General features: G+C 36.8%; 1 protein-coding gene across 1 annotated transcript in view; it reads left to right on the plus strand.

Moving 5' to 3' along the window:
* The window catches only part of BCKDHB (branched chain keto acid dehydrogenase E1 subunit beta), a 141,131-nt gene that overhangs the window by 99,034 nt on the left and 17,195 nt on the right, over positions 1–24,902 (plus strand). The gene's annotated exons all lie outside the window — the stretch shown is intronic.

The following is a 24,902-nucleotide window of genomic DNA, read 5'->3' on the forward strand; positions in this document are numbered from 1 at the left end:
CCGTGGGCTGAACTTGCCCCAGAGCAAGCATTATTAATAGGAGGGATGGCTTGCAAAAAGAATAGCTGAGAATTATGCCTTTATTTCTGGCATCTTTCTGCACTAAATTGGGTTTTCTCGAGTCAGGGATGTGCACCTTTTAATGACTTAACTTGTAGGAAGTTTTCAGATTTCTGTGATTATATGAATATGTAATTTTGGCCTCCTATGGTTAAAAACATTGTTTTTTTCAGGAACAGATCTAGGTAAAAGATGAAGACATAATAATCTCTACCATGCACATAACATTTGTTGGACAGTGGAATATCCACTATGGTAAAATAATGCTTTTTCTATTAAACTGATCATTTATTTTGTATTTAATGTGTGTGAACAGTCTAATAAAAAGTAAGCAGCAATAATTAAAGCTCTACTCTGAGCCCATCGTGAGGCTGTTACTCATTATTGCTTCTTTGAACACCACAGCTAAATACACTCTAGATGGCATAATAAAATTAGCTGCTAGTAATTTCAAGGAAAATACCATGTACCAGTTTTAAAGTGGAATACAGAATTATAATGATTCATACTAGAGTTGTACTGTGAAAAGTGTGGAAACTCTTGCAGCAAAGCGACTTCATATTGCAAAAGTGAATTTCTGGTCTGAGTTATTGTAGTACATGCTACTATTTGAATTAAAGAAGGAAGAAAAATCTGCTACTGAAACTTGTATTCCAGTGCTGGTGACTGACACCATGATCAGAATAAAGTGTATTTCTAAGCATCCAAGCATGAATTGCAAAAGAAAATCTCTTCACTAATCTGACTGCAGCCCAGTAGTTAAATAACATTGCAGCATATCTTAAATAAAACAGTTTTACAGTGTTAGATGAAATGGAGTTTTGGTTGGTTATTGAAGTTTACAGGCTACACAGATTTATAACTACGCAGGTAGTTTATCTTTAATCAGCCCTTAAAATATTAATTATGTCTCTGTGTTGTACTATTAAAAATAAGTCCTTCTCACTGACATTTTAAAATATTTCCCTAAAAAAAAAAAAAAAAAGCTTTTTAGTTGTGTATGTTCCAGTGTTTTACTGTGAGATGTGATTCTGTGTACTGTTAGTCCTGCTCTGAGTCCTTAGCCAGGAGTTCTGCTAAAAATATGACGAAGATCACTTGCACCTATGGAAGTAATTCAGCTTTATCTGACTTGAAGAGCCCTTTACTATATTCAAAACCTGTTGCAAGTCTATGATCCCAGTCCTCTATTTGCAAGCTATTGTACCGGCTTCGGTCGGGAGCCTGGCTCTCGCTGTCTTATGAGTTGTCTGGCACTTTAAAAAGTCGGCGGGATGAGCACCAATTATCAGACTTTGCCTAATGCGAATCTTCATCCCGTCCTGCTTCTGCAATAGTTAGGTCGAATCGCACTGAGTGACATATAAATAGTGCTGGTGATTGCAGTGTTTCAAAACAAGTAAATTTTGGAATATATAAAGGCAAATGTATAGGTTACTTCTTTTCTTGATGGAATGCGGCAATGCTAATACTACAGCCCGAATCACAGTGAAAGTAAGCTCTTAAAACACCGCGCTGAAACAGTCAGGCAGAATGACTGAAACACTCTGGAAGTGTGGGATAACATTGGGGTTTACTGGATGTACAGATCGTTTTGCTGGTGGCAAGCTATTAAGTTGTGGTGGCCGAGTTAAAGACACATATGCTTCCTTTACTTTCCTTATCATCACAAGCAAAGGGAGGAAATCCTCTTCAAATAGCTGTAAGTTTATTCAGTCCGTGTGTAATGTATCCGTAGGGAATGATGCAAAGCATCTGCTTCCTGAGAGAGAAAGTATAACCTGAAGAGCTGCAAATGACAGGACAAAAAAGGTTGTTCCAAGTATCAAAACACCCCAAACTCTTCTTCTATCAGAACTAAAATCTGCTGTGGTACAAATCCATTGACTAGAATGGAGTCATACTGGATACTAAGCTTACAAATATGTTAACTTGAATAGAGCATAACAGCATCATTTTGAACAAAACCCAAAGGTGGTATCTTCTCCCTCCCCTGCTTTGATATCTGTTGAGGGCTGGAAGAAAACCCCTTGTTTTTCTTTAAAAACTGTCATTTACACCCACTTCAAATGCTGGAGCCTTAACAATTTTGCTTGGAAATGTCTGCGTTGTGCAATAGCTTTATTCCTTGTGTCTGACAGTTTATGCAAAAGCATAAAGGCAAATTCCTGGCTGTATTCCCGGCAGTCCCACTGCTTAGGAGTCTTACACGTTCATCATTGCTTTCGCCAGTCAGTTGCAAAATTTTCTTATCTGTGCTTACTTTTAATTTTGCCATAATTTATTAGCAGTAAGTATATTAAAAACACACAGCAGTTGAGGAAGATGGCTGATATAAAGATTTTTCAAATTGCTATTAATTCTGGCTTTACTGCTGAAGTGATTAAAAGCAGTAAATTTATTAGTTGCAAAATTAATTGCAACATGCCTTTTTTGTCCTCTGGATGAAGTGGTAATGTTTGTGCTTTCTGGAACCTTAGGGTACACAAATCGGAAGGAAAAAGAATGGAGAAATATGGCTGCAGACTTTACTCACAATTTTAAGTCTGAAAATAAACGGAGAAATAAATATTGTTTTGATGTGCTTTCAAAATGGAAGAACTCCTCTTAATTTTTTTTAGGTGTAAAAAGATTCCTTATTTTTTTGGGAAGGATTTGTTCTTCCCAAGATTCCAAGCTGGATTAAGTCATATGAGTGGTGCTGAACTGCTGGTATCCACTGATCATGGAAAATTATGACAGTCATTGCATTAAGCTGCATATAGATTATTTTTTTTCCCCTGTGAATTTTGACATAACAAGAAATAATAGGAAAACCTAATTTTTTTTTTTTTTGAAAAAGCATGCTGCCTTCATACTATTCTCTTATTATCATGCTTGCAAAAAACCCCAGGTTTAGTGTAGCCATTGTGCTACAGAGTCGTGTCTGTGTTCAGTGCTAAAAAAATCATATTGAATTATTCTATATACTTTCTTTGGAGCTGAAAAGGATGCGTTCATGCTCTGTTTCTTCAGGCTACTGAAGAAACAAATGGCCCATTGAACCATTTTCTCCACATTCGGTTCCGCACTTGGCAACATGATCTCTATAGGAGATCATTAACGGATCTCAGGCGTGTTGTTGCAGCCATGGCCATTCTTCCTTCCATTTTTGTGTGCCTTGGGTATGGACATGGGAGACAAATAACGACTCTTTATTAACAGAGAAATGTTTCATCTTGTGTTTGTGGGTTTTAAATTATTATACATTGAAATTCAAGGGTGTTATATTAGCAGAAAGCATGAATGTTTGCTGCCTCTGTCGTGCAACGCCGGGGACTGTGCCCACGACAGCCAAGAGGGTTAATTAGGGAAAGCAGGGCAACGAGGGCTTAGAATGACCTCAGTTCTCACAGTAAATCCATATCTGTTATTTTAGGAAGATTTCAAATCGTAAAAGCTTTTTGCAAAAGGTTGTCTAGTGTCTAATAACCCTACAATACTGATGTCAGCGACTGCGCAAGCAGGCTTTCTAGTTTACTTTGCACTTCCCCATATACAATGCAAACAGATAGCTAATGACTGGGTAAATACAATGGGAATGTACTTTGTGCACTGTGTGTTCTGAGCTCGAGTGTTTTGGTCTTTATTTTGTTTGCCTATTTTTATATTCTTTCACAAGCACATTTTGTAATGATGGAATATTACAGAGTTCCTAGTACAGGACAGGGGAATAACACAAGGAATGTATTGTACTCACTCTTTTTAAATCTGAAATCCTTGCTGATGCCAATTATTTTTGGCTTTTATTCTTTTGAACTAATATAGTATGAACAGGGGTTATGTGTTATGATTATTTAGCATAAGAGTTTTCCTTCAAAGCAAAAAAAACAAAACAAAAGAAAAACAAAACAAAAACAAAACAAAAAAAAACTCAGACAAAAATGTATCTGTCAGACTTCAGCATATCCATTTTCTTTTCCTATCTTTTTAACTGGCTTTTTAAAACACAAATCCATGAAAAGTTTAAATGTTTGAAAGAAATGACAGTGAGATCTGAGGAAAAAGTAATTAGGTGAAAACTACTACCAGTTGTAGTATTAACCCACGGGGATTACATTCGAGTTGTGCAAGGAATACGATTTACAAAACCACAGAAGAAATGTATTACACAGGGTGCTTGGAGCCTGGGTACAGGATTTGTGCTTCATGAGGTGCTTGTCAGTATGTTTCTCTGGCTGCCGAGGTGCCACCGAGTTGCTGCTCCATGTTCCAGCTTATCAGTTCTTTCCCCTCGTTTGATGTCACCTGCAGTCTTCCCGAGAGTGTGCTCCATCCCATTGTCAAGATGATTAATAAAGATATTGATGGACGTTTATCCCTGAGGAATGTGTCTAGAAACCTGCTGCCAACTGGATTTTCTCCTGCTGATCACCACCCTTTAAGCCTGATTGATCCAGCCAGTTTTCCACCCGTGCTCGCTTTTTCAACCTGTGTTCCACCAGCTTGGCTAAAGGGAGACTATGGGAGGCTGTTGATAACCTTCTAAAATCCTAGTAAAACAATGTCTGCAGCTCTCCCCTTGACTGCTAAACGTGATGTCTCCTCTTAGAAGGTTTATCAGGCCAGATTTTCCCTTGTTAAATTCATGTTGACCATTTCCAAACAACTTGTGGTCCTCGATGCTCCATCGTTCTAGGAACTTGACATTAGCCTGACTGCTTGCAGTTGCACAACCACATTTCTGTAGATTCTCCTTCTTGCCCTTCCTAAAGATGTGAATTGATTATGTTTCTATGCAGATCATGTCCCTGCTGTATCTTGTTCCTGCAATTGTATTGGATTTGCGGAAGAAATCAGCTATTATAAATCTTTCTCTGCTCCCGGAGAGCCCCTCTAAGGAAAAAAGCCAACCCTGTATCAGCCACCTGATGCAGTTTAAAGGTCGTGCTGGATTTTGTTTGAGCAGTACCCAGTGGCCTGAATGGAATGGCGGGAGGGCATTGGCTAGTCTGTTCTTACATAACTAGTTTTCCTAGTTAATTTAGAATATTATGGTGGAAAGAAAGGAAGCCTAATGATAGCATTTATGTGGAAAAAACCCCAATGCCTAGCAGTTATTGTATCAATATGAAAAGCTGCAGTGACCATGCAAGGCTGGAATGCTTTTGCTACATGTTGTGTTAACATCAGTCATTGTTTGAATGACCTCTCATCTGGTCTGTCAAGCCCACTCATCATCAAACAGGTCAATTTGGGTTTTATTTGAACGTTCTCTTGACATACTTGTCTTTAAGGTACAAGCAGTGACACTTCAAGATACTTGGAAAAGATAAGCTAAATGAATATTTTATTGTTTTTGAGAGGAGGAAGGTATTTATTTTGGAAGCTCAGTAGGCTTTGTGTCCTGAAGGGATGCATGGTCTTCAGCATCAGATTTCTCTAAAGGTTTTTTTGCATTGCATTCCTTTGCAACAGCTGGAATTGGCTTGAGAAAGTGGACAAATGGAACAATTATATGAAAAAAATTTGGAAAATTTTCTCTCTGAGATTCCTGTTTTGTGTATTGTTGGCTGATTTAGAGAAAACTGAACGTTAGTTTGGAAAGTTTGGAAGCCCGTGATGTGTTTGTGTGGGAATAATTAGCATCAAAAGTGCAGTGATGCAGCCTGGGTATTCATCTGCTATCTGGGGTTACTTGTACATTATTTCTCCTTGTCAGTTCTCTGATGCTGGATGAACCTGGGCTGCTGTTGATAAACGGTTGTCATTTTTTCTCTTGCTTTTTGGTATCCAATAGTTTCTGCAGAGTTTTAGTGTTTGAATACATTTTATATTTGGGATTACTGGAAGCTATCTGGATGAAACATAATTGCACATTCTTTATGGGGCAATGGACTAGATGTTCTGAAGAACCCTTCCACTCTCCACACTATCAAGTTATATAGCCGTATTACATAATTAAAAATTTGCTCTTATTTTCTTTTCTTAATCTTTGTTTTTAATGTACCTTTTTTTTTTCATTTTTGCCTTTTCTCAGATTCATCACTATTCACTTATTTCAGCAGCTCTTTCAAATGTCCTTGGAAGGGAAGCAATCATATGGTCTCATTTAAAAGAAAAAATTTTTAAAAGGATCTAAGGAAAACTTATGATGGTAAACTGATTTGTTTTTAACTCAGACCATAAAAAAATAACTAGAGAGGCATTTTGAAGTTGCAAGTAAACCTGTTACTGTCTTAATATGAATTGCAGAGTAAGCAACTGCACTCCATTAGGGATTTTGCAGAATGCAGCACAAAATGTTTCTGGAACTCATAGAGGTGCTGTGACTTAGAATGCAGGATACGTCCCCTAAACCTTTGCAGTATTGGCAAGTAGCTAATTGATCTTGCTGAGACTGCTGCTTTAGGTCGGTGCTCATCAACATTTATTGTGTAGTTGTATGGAATTACTGTATAACTGAGTTCCACTTTACCTCCACTCAGCATCAGCGTAATCAATAAAACTGTTGACAATTGAAAGTAAGTTCTTTAAGCTTCCAGTTGTTGTACGAAGCTTGCTAGCTTCACTTACAAGTGAAAACAACGTATCATCCTTAGAGTTCAACTCTGAGATGTGTTGATGTGATTGGTGTGTTTGCTCATTTTACATTACTTAAAAATAAATAAAATTGTTTAATCACATTCAAAGCAAATGTTAAATTGATTAAATTGTTGTAATCAATATTTTATACTCATATGCTACATATATATATCTACGCTTGAATGTGAATGTTCTCCAAAGGCAAATGTGCTGCTTCTGTAATTGAGTATTAGCCAATAGTTTAAAGTTGTATTGTGAATAGTTAGTTTCCTTAATACAAATTACTTTGCTAGAGTTTTAATCGATTAAGGTCAAATTTGTCTGATCTAATTGTTTTTATAGCAGATGAAACAGACTTTTACAGAGAATAGCTGACCCTTTTCTAAAATAGACTGACATATACAGAGGGAGTATAATCTCTGCTATGTCTTTTAGTTCCCATCTAAAGAACTTTGGTACTATGTTAGGTAAGGTGCCTGAGTTCAACTGAAGTTAGAGAGAAATTCCACCTTTAGAGGGGAGAAATAGCAGACAGCTGAAGTAAACAAACAGCACAGAGCAAGCCACATCATTCACAAAAGACAACTTACGAAAATCTTGTCTGGTAAGAATGACATACTGAAGATCTCTAATTCTGAGTAAAAAATGCTAATGTCATTTATTCAGACAATTAATGAAATTTAAAAGACAGCATATTGTTTTCAGAAGTATTTTACTCAGCTTTGTTGTTGAAAGGAGACATGGTAATAGTAAATTATTTGTAATTAGCACTTGGAGACACTCAGGTTTGTTGATTTAGAGTCAAACACTTTATCTCCAGACTAGACAGTCATTGCCGAATAAAGGAGGACTATTGTGCTCTTTCAAAGGACAGTTGTATACTTAGGATACTCTCAATGTTTTTAATAAGGTAAAGAATACATTTAGAACTGAGATTAACGTGCTTATCTCTGAAGGCCAGATGTGGAGGAGATTAGCTTTAAAATGTAGAGGCGATTAAGTATTTTGCGCTGAGGACAATATCTAATGGTAGTATGACATGAGCTGTAACACGAGGAACCTATTAATAAAATGCAAATGAAGCAAAGGGAACATATATACCTTTGAATATATCGATGTACCTCTAGACTGCTATAAAATAAGGACTCACAGTTATAAATCTCAGTGAGAGAAAATGCTCTTGCATATGATTAGCATGTGAATAGGTATTTATGGGACCAAAACCTAATCAAAATTACTATTTAATCTACTATAGCATCTTAACAAAGTTCCATCCTCCATGGTCTAGCAAGATACAGTTTCCTAAGTATCTTGAAGATTTAGTTTTATATGCTTATAGCTTGCTGGCTTGTAGGAACACCTTGCAGTGGTATCTGTGAAAAGGAGGAATTAAAGACTTAAAGGTAAACTTCTTTTCTGAAGGTAACTGAAAAAAAAGCCCCTTGCCGTATAATAGCAAATATTCAGTGGGAAGTTTGTAAGTGAAATCAAACTAAATTTTGAAATCCCAACCTTATATTTATTCTCACAGAAGGGATAGCATGCTCCTTCAAACCTTACTCACTTGATGAATGACAGTTTTGAAATCATTCATGAAGAATAAGCAATGGTGTTTTAAACAATGCAGCAGAGAAATGTGGGGTGTAAAAGTTTATGAAAATGAATTAAATAATCATTCTCTCAGAGGTTATAATACAAGAAGTTGAAAAAGGTCTGACAAAAATCTGACTGGTTTAGTGCAGTGCTATAGACAAAATGACAGTTTACCAAATGAAAGGAAGCAGCTACTGCTTGAAATCTTCAAATGTTAGTAAGAAATACATTAACAACATGAGTCTGGTACATTTGCTAGATGCCTGAATTTTCAGATGTCCTCAAACAGTCACTTAGAAATCTGAATTCCTGTGCAAAGCAGTTACTCTAATTCTAATTCTCTCATTAATATTACTGGAAAGAAATAGTATTGGAGTTGAGAATGGGGTCCGAAAAAAAATGAGTTCAGGGGAAACCAGGAGTGTTTGCAAAGTTCAGAATTCATAAGGAGAAAAGGAGGGGGCCCACAGTCAGTATGATAGTCTTGAAAAGGACAGATGGCATTAATTCTGGAAGACAAGCATATGAAGCACAACAAAATAAATAAGTGTGATTGAAGCTGTGATTTAAAACTGACTCTGCCCTTGACTTGCTAACTTCAGCAATTGTGTCGATTGAGAGGATTACATAGATAAAAATATTCACAGACTGTATTTAAAAATGGAAGAGGACTGTATCAGGAAAATATATTCTCTATGTTGATGAGAGGTATTCTTTCGTGTCAGTCAAGCTTTTTCACAAATATTTTCTTATGGAGAGTTGTTTCGTATTCTTATAGTTGTTTAACTATGTTGACACTATTTTGGACTTTCAATTTTTTTTTTCTTTGTTGAGAAACAATTTCTGGAGAATAAGATTAAGAAAAAAACCATACTTGATTATAGCTGTAAAGACTGTTCTTAAAGTTTTGCTCAGGTTCATAAGATCCAAAGTGCTACGTGTGTGCCAGATTTTACAAGTAAGCAATATTCAACAGACTTAAGAATGATCTCTTGTATCTGAATTTTAAAAAATTGAGATAAGTGCCATAATTTGCTCTGCAAATGCTGTTGGTGCTTTGATTTGATCTTGTACCGTAGCCTCTAACTACTCAGTTTGCTGGAAAAGCTGATGCAGACTTAGCAGAGCAAAACGTTCGAGCCAGTTGGAAGCGCTGATGGTTTCGATTCCGTAACTGGGAAATGGTGAGCGACCCATTCCTCATGTTTCTCCTGCAAGTCTTCACTCTTGAATATTAAGGAGAGGAAATTTCTTCTCAGCTCAGGAGTGCTAAGTATTTATAGCAAGAGAGTTGAAAACTAGGATTTTCAGCTGCAAAATGTGTGTCTTTATGTTTTAAACTGAGCGAGACCAGAGCCGTTAATCCAGGATAGACTGACTTATTTCATCCAGGCGCTAAAGCGATGCCATAAAATGGTGAAGTGCTGGAGCCGGCGTCCGACGTTAGGGAAGTGGGAAAAGATTTGATCTTTGATATAAACCAAATTAGTTAAAGACACCGCCATGCAGATAAGTGTGCTGGTAGTCTAATGTGTTACAGTGGTATAAACTGTTGAACATTTCAATACCACAAAAGTATTTTTATACTTTCCTTTTATGCTGTAGTGCTTTTTGGCATGTGGGAGTTTTTAGTACTGATTCTTTGCAGTTCTTTGGCTGGACAGTTTTTAGCTATTCCTCAGTGGCTCTGTTGATTTAAGACATGCTCTGCAGTGACATCTACCAGCATGTATTGATTTATTGCACTGTATGAAAAATAAAGATATCACTTCACTATGTAAGCAACCATTGGGATGACCAGGACTCATGGTAGTTGTGTACGCTCTGTGTGTAGTTCTGTATGTTCTTTGTGGCTTGACTAATTTAGATTTGGTGTTGATAGTTTTTTAATTAAAATAGGACTTAATTTTTGATTTAATTGTTGCTTGACTGGACAATTGCTTGGGCCAGGTTAACCGAAGGGGCTGGGAAGTTTTGCTGCCATGAGCTCCCTGTGCAGCAGCAGAGCGGAATCTCGGTTGTACAGAGCTCTGGCCCTGGGCGGGGGGAGCTGCCTTCTCCCTCAAATTGTGAGGAGGTTTCAGGCAACCAGCTTAAACCAGATGCTGGCTCTAAAATATCCTTCTGAGGTTAGAAACTGCCCGCTCTGGTGGACCAATTTCAGACATTTTGTTGACAAAACAGTTTTAAATGAAGTATTTTACCGTCCAAAACTCATTTTGAAATTCTTTCAGTTGCCGTTTCCCTCTAGGTAATACTCACAGTAACGCAAATTTATACAGTGGCTTCTGAGTAATAAAAGCCGCTTTTAGGTGTCTTAAAACTGCCAGACTGGGGGTGCAGTGCTTGCTTTGCGACTTCAGGGACTGAATTGTGCCGCCGAAGGTCGGAGGGTGGTCGCTGTGCCACCCCTGCCTGCTGGGTGGAGGGGAAGGATCTGACCCCTCGGAGAGGTGGGAGGTGTTCCCTCGTCTGGGAAGGGCTCCACGTTGAGGGGCTTTGCCGGTCGCCGCGATGGTGCGCTTTGTTCTTGAAACGCGTCCTGAGCGAGGTGGGAGTTTTGTGTCAGGAAGTCGGTTGCGTAGAGAATTTGTAGAGGATGTTTGCCACTTGAATTCAGAAATAAACTTGGAAGAGGGCACACGAAATTGATTTTGTTGAAGCGAACTTGTGATGAATGGAGCACACTGCCCTCGCTTTTCTCAGGGGCACACTTCCAGACCAGCGGTCAAAGCAGACTGGTTGCTATATTTGAATCAATTTAATTACAATAAGTATAAAGGAAATAAGTTGTCTTAGCTTCTACAGTTTTTCACCAGATATCAGAGAAATAGGAATATTTGACAGTGTGGATGCCTATCTTCTTTTATGGCCAGAATACCCACAGAGTTGAACTGTACCCCTGCCCAAGGACACAAAAACCTAACTGGACAATTTTTTCACAAATGAAACATTTCTTACTTTAAATCCACAGTTTAGTGTCTGTAACATGTTTGATTAGTAAAATAAGTAAAAATAAGACAGTTTAGTACATTAACATGTTTTGTAATGTTTCTTTTGCAAAAAAAAAAAAATCTAACCCCTTTCTGGTTTTTATTGCTGTCATCTCTCACTGAGGTGTGAGTATTTTAAATAAACATGGAAAGCATTTCACAGCTCACAGGACTGGAGTTGTTAATCCCTTCGCAACGTTAACCGTTTTTTGACAATTTTGAACCAGCTTTTTTGTTTACATAGTAGTAAGATTTCAGAATGGTAATTTGTGAAACTAAGAATGAAAGAATTTAAGGTGTCTTTCTCCATAAATATTAGTAACAATTATGACATATATTCCAGAGAAAATTTATGTTCTTATTATTACCCCAGATAATGTATTTCTTTGCATACTTGATCCTAAAAGATAATAAATTACGTCTAGTTCTCTTTATGTATACAACAAGAGTATTTGCAAAATGTCACTATTCCAAATGAGTATTTTTAAAACTTTGTTTTCTATAAACACAGCATAAGATGATTGCAATTTGAGTTAATTGCTTCCACGTGCTCTGGTTTGCAGTAGCACTACAGCTTTAAAATCTGAAAGCCATTCTCATGCTTATTTCACATTGTGAGATTTTACGGTAGATTATGGAACATAAATACAGGACTGTAATTTTTAGTGTATTCTTTGTATATTAAATTGGTCTGTTTATAATTTTTCACTTTTTTTAGCAGATTATTAGATTTAATTCTAAAAATCAGAATAATGTTGAACATATTATTAGCTGTTCAGGAAAAACACATAATTTTTTTTTATTTAAAAAGCTCATGGATCAGTACATTGTAAACCTGAAACCCAAGTATTCTTTATATTAAAAATATGATATTAATTATGGTATTGTATCTGGAACTCTGTATGTTTAAATTCTTTATTTAAAATATTTTTTTTTTACAACTAAAATAAAGATTTTCCTTTCTACAGCTGTTTGTAGGTTTTACAATGAAGAACAGTTTTCAGTAATACGATGGAAACTCCATGGGGCTACATTTGTACTATTGCCAAATAATGTAATTAATTCAGTGCAGAAAATACATTAGAGTATAATATTATAATTATAAAAATACACAAAGTGTAAAATGAAGTGCAGTCATCTTATTCTGAAATAATTTACTGAATGTGAATCATCTGTTAGCTGAAGCTGAAACGCCAGTCTAGTTCCACGTGCTTTATAATCTGATCTCAGTGTATAAAATCTTTGGAGCAATATGAACATACGTGTAAATGAATTGTTTTAACATTCAATTTTTATAATATAATTGCATTGAATCATAAAACCTCAGACCTAAGATGTTCCGTCAGGGAGGCAAAAATACTGGTAACAGTGAAATCCAAAAATCATACAAGAAACAGCTTTTGGGTTTACGAGTCCAAGGACAACTCATGTGGTATTCCTGCAAAAACTTAAGGGGGAAAAAAAAAAAAAAACAAACCCCAACAGAAAAACCCACTCCTTAAATCCTGCATTATAATGTGAAAGCTCCATGCTTTTGTTGGACAGCTGAGATGGATGAATCCTGAAGTATTTTAAGATTGGCTGCTGCTCGGAATACAGTCAAACTTATACTGTTCAGCATTGTCACAGAAAAGAAGTTATCTGCAAGCCCAAGTTTCTGTAATTAAATCCTGGAAGGCCCCTTGGGTGGCTAGCATTGACTGGTGTTATTCACGAGAAACAAGCATTGCATTTCATTTATGAAATACTGGAGTAGGAATATAATGTAGGGATATAATGCCTAACATAGTTTCAATATTTTTCTTTAAGATGAACTGTAAAAGATGTGCAGACTCTTACATTGGAATGCCTCTGTAAGTCATGGCTAGATCCAAGGCAATAACAGTACAGAAACAAGAAGACAGATGGAAATTGCCGAGGGCCTGGAGGAGGAATGACTATCCAATTCCACTGTTTTGGGGCTGCTAGTATTTAGTCCCTGCAAACCTATTATTTCAATCAGGCAAGAAGCTAATTACATGCAAGCCTTTCATCCTTTAGCAAAAAAGATAAAGTGCCTCTATATTTTTTGACTAAATGCTGTTCAGTTGGAAAATGCCAGTGTCAAATCTTTTTGCAGTTTTACCAGACAGTTTGTCTGGGAGTAGTTCTGTCTCTCCAGATGGAACTTGATGTTCTTGATTGAAAATTTGAATTTATTCCCTGTGTGGTTTCTCCTTTTTTTCATTTGTAGCCATCAGATAAAATGTGTGTATGAGGAGGCACAGGAATTCAGGAGCTGCCATCCTTGAGATGAGCACACTGGCCGCGGGGCAGAAGTGTCATACTTGTGCACCCTTCTTTGCTGTTCGGCGGCACTGCGGCTTTTGAGGTGCCACAAGGAGAATGATCCCCTTTCCAATTTTACCCCTGTCTGTAGCAAGTTATTAGGGCGGTTTTGTATTCATGTGAGTACTTCAAAATTTAGTCTTTCTGTGGTGAATAGGGCGCTCTTTCTTTGTTTATTTTTTTGGTTGTTTGTTGCAGAGTAGCTGCAACTGCCCTACCTGGGGATTAGGTTCCAAATTTCAGATTCTCACTGGCCTGGCCACCACCAAGCAACCTTGAAGAAAGGTGCCTGCGAGCTACTTTCTGGTCTTTGTTCAGTGCCATTCACTGGCCTTACCCAGAGCACAGGTCCCTAGCAGACTGGGGCTGCAGAGCATTTCAGTTGTGGGTTCTGTGCAAGATCGAGCATGGGTCAGGCAGAGCGGTTGACCGAGGGGAGTGAGACAGACAGAAGAACGATTCTTTGAGCGCAGAGAAGCAGAGTTTTCAGTCGCTGTGCAATCTGTAATGCACGCAACATGCAGGCATGCTGGGTGCTCTGGAACCTGTTTTTCCAGAATTCAGGACTTCTGGTTTTACTCTTAATCTGGTTTGTTCTTTTCTTTGTACCTGAGGCTTGTGTTTCTGGATCAGAAATTAATAGGCTTTGTCACCTTACAAATTGAAGGAAGCATCTTTGGAGCACTCTGATAGTAAAACTGAGCATAGCTTAAATGTGTGTTTAATTTTACGTTATCTTCCATTATAATGCTGGTTTTAAACTCACTGTAGAAGTATAAGGATGAGGTTAACTTTCATGAGATCCATCACTCACACTGTTTCTCTGACTCATTTTGCTTCTGCTGCAGGGAGGAAAGGAAAAATCCATAAGGACGTGGCCAGAGTAAACAACCACCCGTAGCAGATCTGGGTACTGGGGTTTGTACAAGAATGGAGGAGATTTGAGCTTTTCCCATGCTCGAATATCTCACACATCACTTGCTCGTCCCCCTGTGGTGCTGCATTCACTTGCTTTCAATTCTCCTCCCCAACAGAGAGGTCTCTGCTGGCCCGGGACCCTCAGGCCAAAAGTCAGGCTCGCTCATGCTGTCCCACTGCTTGCGGTTGCTGGACTTCAGTGCTAGCGGCCACGGTCCCTGGGCACGCCTGCCATTCATCACTGTCATACCTTGGAGTTATAAGCATTTCTGATTGGTGGTACTATATTTAAATCTGTATGTAGGTTAAGAAAACAATGAGTTGTGTTTCCTTTCATAATGAGAGAAATATCCCTTACACAGCAAAAGAGAATTGTTGTCTACAAAACTATATTGATCATGGATTTTCTCCCAGCAACAGGATGACAAAACATTCAGTAATTTAAGTCACTATATATTACTACCAATGGGGAGTTAAAAATAAACCAAAATCTTTGCAAAGGATACGTTGCAGAAGGATACTCTTTCCAGTAGCATAGTGGTGCAAGACTGCAGTGTCATCTGAGCAAGAATCCTGACAAATATACCTTGGTATGTCCTGTACAGCTGCTATGTCTTGTGACCTAATTGTTGTGACTTCTGTTCTGCTGTGATCATATGGGTGAACTTTACATTTAGGAATGCTCTTTGGCTGAGAATAAGAAATACTGAGTATAAAATGTTAACATTGAATATTCTTGTGTATACTGTAGGTGTCAAGATCAGGTCTGCAGTATACATGTGTGTCTGAGTCAACTGCAGTATATATTGGTGTTGGTGGAATTCATGCAATTATATGCTAATAAATATGTTGGTGGAGTTATGCTGTATTCAGTCCCAAAGGGCAGAAGTGAAAGGAGAGAAAATGTCTCTGGAATATGAGTTATAACACTGTGCATTGCTGTGTGTTGAGTCAGTAAATTATTGCCATTTATTCAGGATGCTTCAGATAAGCAATTTATCTTCAGAATGTGTTGAGAATGCTTCAGATGAGCAAGGGACCATTATTAAAATGGTCGTGGAAATGCAGCATTGATGATAGCTTATTCTGTGTTATTAAAAACTGAAATTACATCATCAATGCTGCATTTCCACGACCATTTTAACAACTTCCTTTCAGAGGAATCCTGCTTGGTTAAACCAAAACTGAGAAATATAATTTCCTTTGAGGAAATTTTTATATACTCTTTATGTATTTAATCACTGTCTATATTCAGAATACTAAGAAAAGGATTTCTCATCTAAATAAGTGTGACAGGATGTCGTGGTTTTGTTAGTGAGGGGGGCCCTAAGGTGGTAGCTTTTGCTAAATGTTTATCCCAATTTTTGAAGGTCCCAAGGATTAAGTGACTAAATGTGGATGTTACTATCTTTGCAAAAGTTATAAAGATTCTTTCACTATTCTTTAATGATGGAAGTCCTCTGATTTAGCTTTGAGTAGGAAGATATGAACTCCTCCCATTTTCATCTGGAGTTTTGAGTTACTTGAGGGGAACATCTATTTCTAAGTATCACATGTAACATTATATACAGGTTTAGAAGTGCAGTATTATGAGTGTGGATCAGCGTATTCTGTTAAACATCTTTCCTTATCAGTTTATATATTTGCATACGTTCATTACTCATAGAAGGTTAAGAAATGTTGTCTAACTGGACTCTGTTCTTAGGAAATGGTAATTACCATTGGTGGCCTCATTTGAGAAGCCAATGGGTAACCTAAAACATGCTGAAATTAATTTATAGGAGCAACTTCTGAAGTTATCAAGGCATGTAATAATTCACATTTTCTTTTATTTTATAATGTGTTTGATGACCTGCAGTCTTCATTCACCTTTAAAGCTGGATATTATACTGACTTTGAATTCCAGCAGGTAGTCAAGAAACTTGGAAGATCTGAAGACCTTTCACCATCTGTGTACTGACAACATATGTTGTCCATGTTGTCCTGTATTTTATGTCCATAAAGATTTTACTGCCTTTTGCAGTTGATAAGGACTGAAAAGAGGGAAATATAGATGGATTTTTAAAGTGTCATTGTCTCTTTTACTGTTATCGATGGACACTCTCACTAGGTACTACAGATTTTGTGCTAGTCCAGTTTGGTATTACATAGCTTCCACAATAATTCCATTTAACTGTGAGCATTTGTCTCATCTCTGCAACTACCTCTGTAAAGACAGCCACTGCAATGAGGTGGCCTGGATTTGAATTTTTCATCCTAATTACTCAGGTAGAATTAATCTAAAAATCACATCTCTATTCCATTCACTCAGGCCTCCTTCATAGTCAGTAAGAGAAAACATCTTCAAAAGGTGGCACATTTCATTTTAGAGTAAATCTCCCTATAGAAAGATTTTAAACTTTTCAGCAGCAACTGAGAATTAAAGATCCTGTTGAATGTCTCCTAAAATAACTGTCTCCCTTACAAAAGCATAAATAGCTTTGGACATCTGAAAGATGTGGCAATGGAGATTATCCACCCTAAAGCTGCTCAGCTGTTTTGCAGTGTTAGGAGTCTGTAGAGTGAAATTGTCTTGCAAACTGTAGTCTAAACCACCATAGCTTTTATGTGGTTTTTTTTTAAGAATAGTATTAAAGTTTTGGTTTGCTTTTGGTTTTAGTATGAAATATTTTGAGGTTTTTCAGTTAAGTCAATTCACGTGCAAAAGTATTTACTTTTAAAATTTTAAACAGCTTAATAGCTTTATTCTCCTGTTGTTCAGATTTATTAGTTGCCCATTACCGTGGTAATATTCTGCCATTTACTTAATTAAAACCACTCACACCCTCTGAAATGACCCATACTGAAGGAAAATCTCAGAGTAAAGGAAAAAAAGCCTGTCTTAGTAGTTTTGTTTCTGTTCTCAGAGAAGCTAACAAACCTAACACAGCATGTAACAACACAGAGAAGAGTATTTAAACAGTGATTAGAGCTTAGAAATTCAGATACATATTTCATATTCCCATTTTTTGGGGGGGAAAAATAATAAGGAAGTAAGTCTTGCAAACAGCTGTTTTAATATCTAAATAGTAATCATTTAGAAAAGTTATATCAAGTAAGAAACAAAACCTTCAGAAGATGTTTGGCTATTGGAAATCATTGCACGCAATAAGAAAACTGCAAAGCAGCAATTTGGATTTTAGCATGCTTTGGTCACCGTGCTACAATAAACCTCAGCCACTGCTTTGTTTGGTCAGAGGGTCTTCTAGGCTGGAGTTGTTTATTAACCACTAAAGGCTGAACTTTTATTTCTCTGTATAATTTGTGGTGACCACTAAAATAAGTAGAAATATCTTGAAAAATTATACACTGTTCAGAGAAAGCTGCTTAAACCTCTATTTTTGTAGAGCATTCAAAATAATACTGACTTGACGATGGATAGGAAACTATGCAGCCAACAAAACCCGTAATTTCTGGAGTATCCCTGAATTCATAGCAGATACAAACCATGAAAATAATGTGTTACATATGAGCTTTATTTCTATGGCTTTTTTTTTTTTTTAACCAACCACAGAAGAAGACATTTGAGAGCACGTTTCTTGTCTTGATTAAGACAAAATACAATGTCAAACACTTAAAACTGGCTCATCGGTGATACAAGCCCATGCCTACAGTGTCTGCAGGATTCTCTCTTAGAGTTGTTAGCAGAATTGGTTGACTGTATTTCTACCAGCTGACACATGAAAAATCCAGAATTAATGTAGTCACCAAGTACAGTGAGAAAAGCCCCATGACAATTTCTGTACCAACTGGTTTTGTTTTTCTTTTTTCAACACTGGTTTTCCATCTTCATAGCTCTGAATTCCCTCCTAAAAGCATAAAGTACTAATTTTATTCAGTTATTGTATTCTGATAAAAAATTTTGTCAGGCTGATGTTTTCTTAAACTTAATTTGTTGCTGAATTTGCCAGGCATTGTATGGCAGATTTATGTTGTGCCAGATTAACCTGACAGATTAGATTCTAATATTAGAAAATATTGACAGTACAAGAACTGCAAGGTATATGGTGAGGAGACTGTAGTATATTGGTCTCTCAAAAATGTTACCAAGTTGTAAGAGGCTACTAGTAATGTTTCTTAAGACTTGGTTAGATCTTAACACTCTCTTTAGTCTCTTAGTTACAAAAAAAAAAAAAAAAAGGATTTGACAATCCTAAAGTCAGTCTATTGTTAATACAGTAAAAATTAGAATCTTAAAATGAACCTGGATGATGTTGAGCCTGGTCTCACATGCAGAAACAGAGTACAGTCTCATTGGGTAAAGTACAAGATTACATAGCTAGGAACTGTTGGACAGTCCGGACTGGGTATTGTACACAGATGGTAGCAGTTCCGTCGAAAATGGAACTCGTTATGCAGGATATGTGGTAACAACTGAAAAATTGGTCGTAGAAGCCAATGCTTTGCCCAGCTTTGTTTCAGCTCAGAAAGCAGAATTAGTGGCTTTAACAAGAGCTCTGGAATTAAGTGAAGGAAAGAGAGTGAATATCTGGACTGATTCAAAATATGCATTTGGTGTGGTGCATGTCCATGGAATTTTGTGGAAAGAAAGAGGATTATTATCCTCTCAGGGATCAGACATTAAATATAAAGAGGAAATTTTGCATCTGTTACAAGCAGTTCAAAAGCCAACTGCAGTAGCAATCATGAACTGTAAAGCACATCAATCAGGAAGTACAGAAGAGATTGTAGGGAAGAGATTGCAGATAAAGCAGCTAGGGAAGCAGCCAAAAGGAATGCAAATGGCATTAATTCCTACAAAAACTATGGCATTACCAAGGGAAAAAACCTAAGTACTCAGAAGAAGATGAGAAATTGGGGAAATTATTAAATGCTAGGAAAAATCTAGCAGGATGGTGGGTGACTACAGCAGGCCAAGTAATAATCACACCACTGTTAATGAGAGAAATAATACGGACAAAACATAAGGAATGTCATTGGGGGACAGAAGCATTGGTAACTCTCTTAAGGAGACAAGTAGTGTTAGTAAAAATGCTAGAGATGGCTAAGATGAGAATTGCAAAATGTGAGATATGTTTGAAAAACAATCCAGTTGTTAAGAAAAATGTTCAAATGGGAAAACTGAAATCGGGAATGGAACCAGATTATTGGCAAATAGATTTTCCAGAGTTATCTCGACAAAATGGGTAACGATATATTCTGGTAGGGTTTGATACTTTTACAGGATGGCCAGAAGCTTTTCCCTGTCACACCAGTCAGGCGAAAGAGGTTATTAAATGTTTACTACAAGAGGTTATCCCAAGGTTTGGGGTACCTATCAGAATCTCTTCTGATAGAGGTTCCCATTTCGTTGCAGAGGTGGTTCCGGGTGTTAGTAAAATTTTGGAAATCAGTTGGGATCTACATACACCTTGGAGGCCACAGTCTAGTGGAAAGATGGAGAGAATGAATCAAACATTGAAAAGACAAATTAGTAAAATATGTCAAGAAACTAATTTGAAATGGCCCCAAGCACTCCCATTGGCCCTTTTACGAATTCAGTTTCAACCAAAGAGTGGGACACTAATTAGTCCCTATGAGTTATTATATGGGAAACCTTATAAATCTCCAGCTTATAGTGAATAATTAGCAAAGTGAAAGTATTGAAATGAGCCAAAAAATCAAGGATGATGCGACCTTCTTCTCAAGACCATATATGGAGATTTTAAGGAGGGGTTCGACCAGTGAATTCGAGGAGGGGGCGCTCTGACGACCCCCAAGACCACCAGAAGACCCTCGACTCAAAAGACTGGGCATGCGCAAGTGGGTGGAGGAATATTATAATGACTTCCAAGAAAGTTAATGTTTTTGTATAATATTTCTCAGAAATTTGGTGAATATGTATAACAGGTGTGTATTTAACCTGCGCTGTTGGATCGAACAGGTGCGCACGCTAGGTGGAGCGACCCCCCGTATGCCCAGCACTGCAATAAAAGAGTGCCTGCTTCTTAACTTCTCATTGCTGTTAAGGAGTTTTATTCCAGATTTCGGTAACAGAACTAATAACTTTTTTTTAAACATAGGATTATGGTTTATTAGTGAGGCAAAAGAGGAAGAGCTAGTGTATCAGTCACACAACTGAGCAGAAGGTATCACCAACATCACAGAGTTGGTTAAAAAGACAAGTGCCTTTGGAGAGGCCCTTGCTGTAGAAATAGTAAGTACTTATTTTATTGTAGAAGATAAGTGGTAGGATCTCATGTGGAATATTGTATGTAAGTGTGGTTGATTCGTTTTAAGAAAAAAACCCAATGAAAACAGATGATGTGAGTGAGGAGCTGCTAGGGCAGTCGGGCAATGTGGAGAGCCAGCTGTATGGAAATAGCTTAGAAGTGCCTGCCTTCTTCACGCTACAGGAATCTAAGTCCTATTTATAAATTTGCTGGGGAAATGAGCAAAGCTAACCAGCAGAAGAGGACCTATTTTACTAAAGTAATGATGAGGAAAAATAATATATGAATGAATTTAGGCTTGAAATTAGAAAAAGTATTTTAAGATCACATGTCATACAGGAGGACTGAGGATAAAAGACCCCCAGTAACTGCAATATCACCACAGCACAGTACAATACAGTCAAACATGATCACGTTATGATTGAAACCGTGGTGTTCTGTGATGGCATAGACTGGACTTTGATTCTGAGACCTGGTCATATCCTGGGCCCTTACGCTTTCTCAGAAGTTCAGGAAAGAACAATAATTCAGCTGGACATGGGCTCGTGGTCTCATTTATTGAGAGGAAATCAGACGCATGGGCTGGTGGATGCAGGCATTTCCCTGACTAGATAACCGTTGTTTAAAAATGTGCTTTGTTTTTGTGATTGCACAGCTGGAAATGCACATCAGTGTCAGTGCGCCTAATCCCTGACTTCTGCCATCAGTCATGACTTTATGTGATGGGAAATCTGATTTGAGCAACGTTGGGTTTGGCAACCAGCAAAGGAAATGGACCTAAATAAAAGCTCAGACTTCCACAGAATTCTGCTTTTTGGTTTCTCTCTTTATGCTTCCTCTTGTATATCGTATATCGCAGTCTCTGTGATTGCAAGTGGCTAGAGTTTATGCTACTGCATAATTACAGTACTGGATACAGGGCAAAACAAGAAGCCCAGTGTGCTTAAAAAAAAAAAGTTAAATATTGAAAAAATCAACTCATAGAGACCTTTAATTCTTAAATGATCCTGCTTTAATATGATAACTGTGGATTTTTTTTTTTTTTTGAGGGAGGGAGATTAGGATTGCTGTTTACTAATTAGCTTCACAGAATCAGATCTTGTAAACAGAAAAATAATCTTGATTTGTACTGTAGTTCTGTTTTATATTTGTGATATTGAATGCCATTTGTTAGTGATCACTCCTGCACAATGCAGCTTATGTTAGATTAATCTCAGTCAAAATTTTACTTATTGAATAAACTGAGAAAAAAACTTCCTAACCTGCTTACATGAAGGAAACGTTTTGATTTTTACTATTTAGCAGTCATGTATGAGGAAAAGAAAATCTTAGCTTGAACGGGGTTGCAGTTTCCTTTTTTGCAATATTACCTATGGCTTATTTTTACATTTCATTCATGGCAACCGTAGTTTGAGTGCTAACTGTGTCTAACTGAAAAGATGAAAATTACGCCAGGTGCTTCACGGTAACTAAGGCAGCTGTGTAGGTGTTTTACTTTTTACTCTGTTTCTCCATTAAGAAATTCACTACAATTGATAACATTTGTGGAAAAGATGGATTAGGTTATGTAAAAAAAAATGTAGTTTTGATTTTGAAGCAGAAAGTGGAGTGAAAATTAAAATTTCATAATTGATTTAGTGTGAAAGTAAAGTTCATATAAACATTTTATCTATGAAATTTATTTAAACAGTCAGTTCTAAAACATAGACCAAGTTAAATACTTGGGCTTAATCCAATGAAAACTTCAGTGAGACTCCTAGAATATACAGTTAACCTCTACCATTATGTTTCTCTATTGTGTAAAAATAATTAATTCTGTTATCTGTATTTCTGTTCTCAAACATTGCTGCATGTTTTGCAGGTCCCATGCATTTGTTTTTATACATGCATTGACATTGTGTGTGTTGACGTATATACATCAACGCTTCAAAATCAGGTCAATAATTTTGAATTGTTAATTCTGTGGTAAAGGTAAACTAAAATTCTATAGCCTCTGAAATATGTTATTCCTGGTCTTCATTTTTAGACCAGTTTTTAAATTAAAAGAAATAATGCTAACTGTTTAGATAGTTTTATTAAACATTTTTAAATGAAAGTGTTTCATTTGCAGCACATTTCTTGTTCTTTTATAACAGAGTTGCATTAACTTTTTATATTTGTAAAAGTAAATAAAGTAATTTTTAAATTTTCTTAGAGGTTTTGGGTTATTTTTTATTTTGATGGTGGTCTTCTTTACAGTGGAATAGTTATGTAGCCTGTTTGTATGAAGAGTAATTTAGGAAATGTAGTGAAAAAAGATCAAAACTATTAAAAAAATTACATGTCTCTCAGAAAGAAGAGAAGCTAATTATTGTGAGAAAGTTGGGCATAACTTGTATAAAAATTTGAAGTTTGTTTGATAAAATAGTTCTTTCATGGTTTTAAAGTCAACCTGTACCCAAAAGCTCAGCCTCCAATATGGTTCATTTGATGTTTCTGAGTATTTTTTTTTTGCATAAACCTTTATACTTCCTGTGAAACCTTGTTGCATTTCTATTCAATTTTTTTCTACTTTTTCTGTAGAATAAAAATTACCTCCCTGTACTTACCAGTCAGCTTTCCTAAGTTACTTTTGCCATTGTATGATAGGATATTTAATGTATGAGTTGAAGCTTTGTACTATAATACCTCTACCTGTGGGTTTAAATCATCAAGCAGCTTCCTGTAAATTAAACACATAAGTAAAATGGCAGCTTGGTTTAACATTTCTTATACAGCTGTTTCAAGTAATCTGGTATTTCCCACCTGCTCCGAGTCCGTTTTACAAAGATGATAATGTTAAAAAAATGCTAGGGAAGAATACTAGGAAATACCTGGACGCCGTATTTCCTTTGTACTTGCCTGTCCCTGGCTGCCTGGCCAAGCTGTGGGTTTGCACTGGAGAACTGTTTGGTGATGGTCAGTCAGAGTCAGAGCGTCGTTCTCGCTGTGCCGTCCCAAAATGCAAATGCTTTGGTATAAAATGGGAAATAGGCTGTTTTAAATTGTTTAATAACAGTAGCTGAAATTGCATTTCCTTTTAATTTCATTAGTGTGTGTTGAGTGAAGTACTTCTATGAGGATTTTACTGTGCCAGACACGTAGATTGACAAGGCTGTCTTTGCAAGAATCTCTCAGCTGCCTAAACAGCTGTAAAAACAAAAATACCGCTCACTGGCCATTAAAACTTTTAGCAGCAAATCCTTCCAGTCACTTCTGGCATGCTGAAATTAACCAGGAGAGGTTTTTGCAAAATAATTAAGTAAGTAATTAGAACGGTAGGTGATAAATGATGATCTAAAAGTATAAAATCCAATTGTATTGGTAAGATATTTCTAGCTTTGTAAAAGGTGTAAGGTGTAATTAGGAGGAGGATGATACTCCCTTTAAAAGATTAACAAATGTTTATTAAGTTGCTCATTCATGTGGAAAAATGACTTGTGATGTGCAAACATTTTCACACAGGAATAATTTTACACAGGTGTTTTAGCCGCATTGATTTCACTTGGATTATTCACCTGTGTTAACCTTTGTGTAATAGTTTCCAGGATCATTGACTGAACAGATGAGGTAGTAATGCCAAGTAACTAAATAACACGAGTATCTTCAGATACTCATGGGTCTGGGAAGTCATTCTAGCTGTCTGTGGGGTATAGGGCATGCTTTTAGAAAATATGTGGGTCCCAGTGCAAATATTCATAATTACCAATTCAAGAAAGTGTACAGTAAATTTGGAATATCCTATAGAATAACATAATTTGTTGTGAATGCACAAGGTTATTTGCCATTCTGCAGAATAAATAACTTCTGTTTGAAGAATTTTGTGATATTTTGGGTATATACTGTATAGTGTATGTAATTTGTAGGAAAAACCTTAGATTGTTTCGGATATGGTGTAGCAATAATTGCCTTGGTAAAAAACCAGTGTTTCTAGTACTTGTAATGAAAAGATGGGAAGTGATCTTCTAGTGGATTACAATTAAATATAAAAAAAAACTCTACTTGCCAAAGAGCATTGTTGTGGTTCATTTAAGGCAGAGGCATATTCTAGCAATCTGGAAGTCCTGTTGCATCCTCTCAAGCGTATCTGTCTTGTGCCATTCATTTTGTGGAGAAGAATCATACCGGCTGCTGCACCTCATGCCCTAAACAATGCAAATTATAAATCTAGTGGGAGGAACATAATTTCAGTCAGTGTGTCATTATGAACTGAATA

This window comes from Chlamydotis macqueenii, chromosome 3 (genome assembly GCF_036417535.1).
Source record: "Chlamydotis macqueenii isolate bChlMac1 chromosome 3, bChlMac1.mat, whole genome shotgun sequence".
NCBI classification, from domain to species: domain Eukaryota; kingdom Metazoa; phylum Chordata; class Aves; order Otidiformes; family Otididae; genus Chlamydotis; species Chlamydotis macqueenii.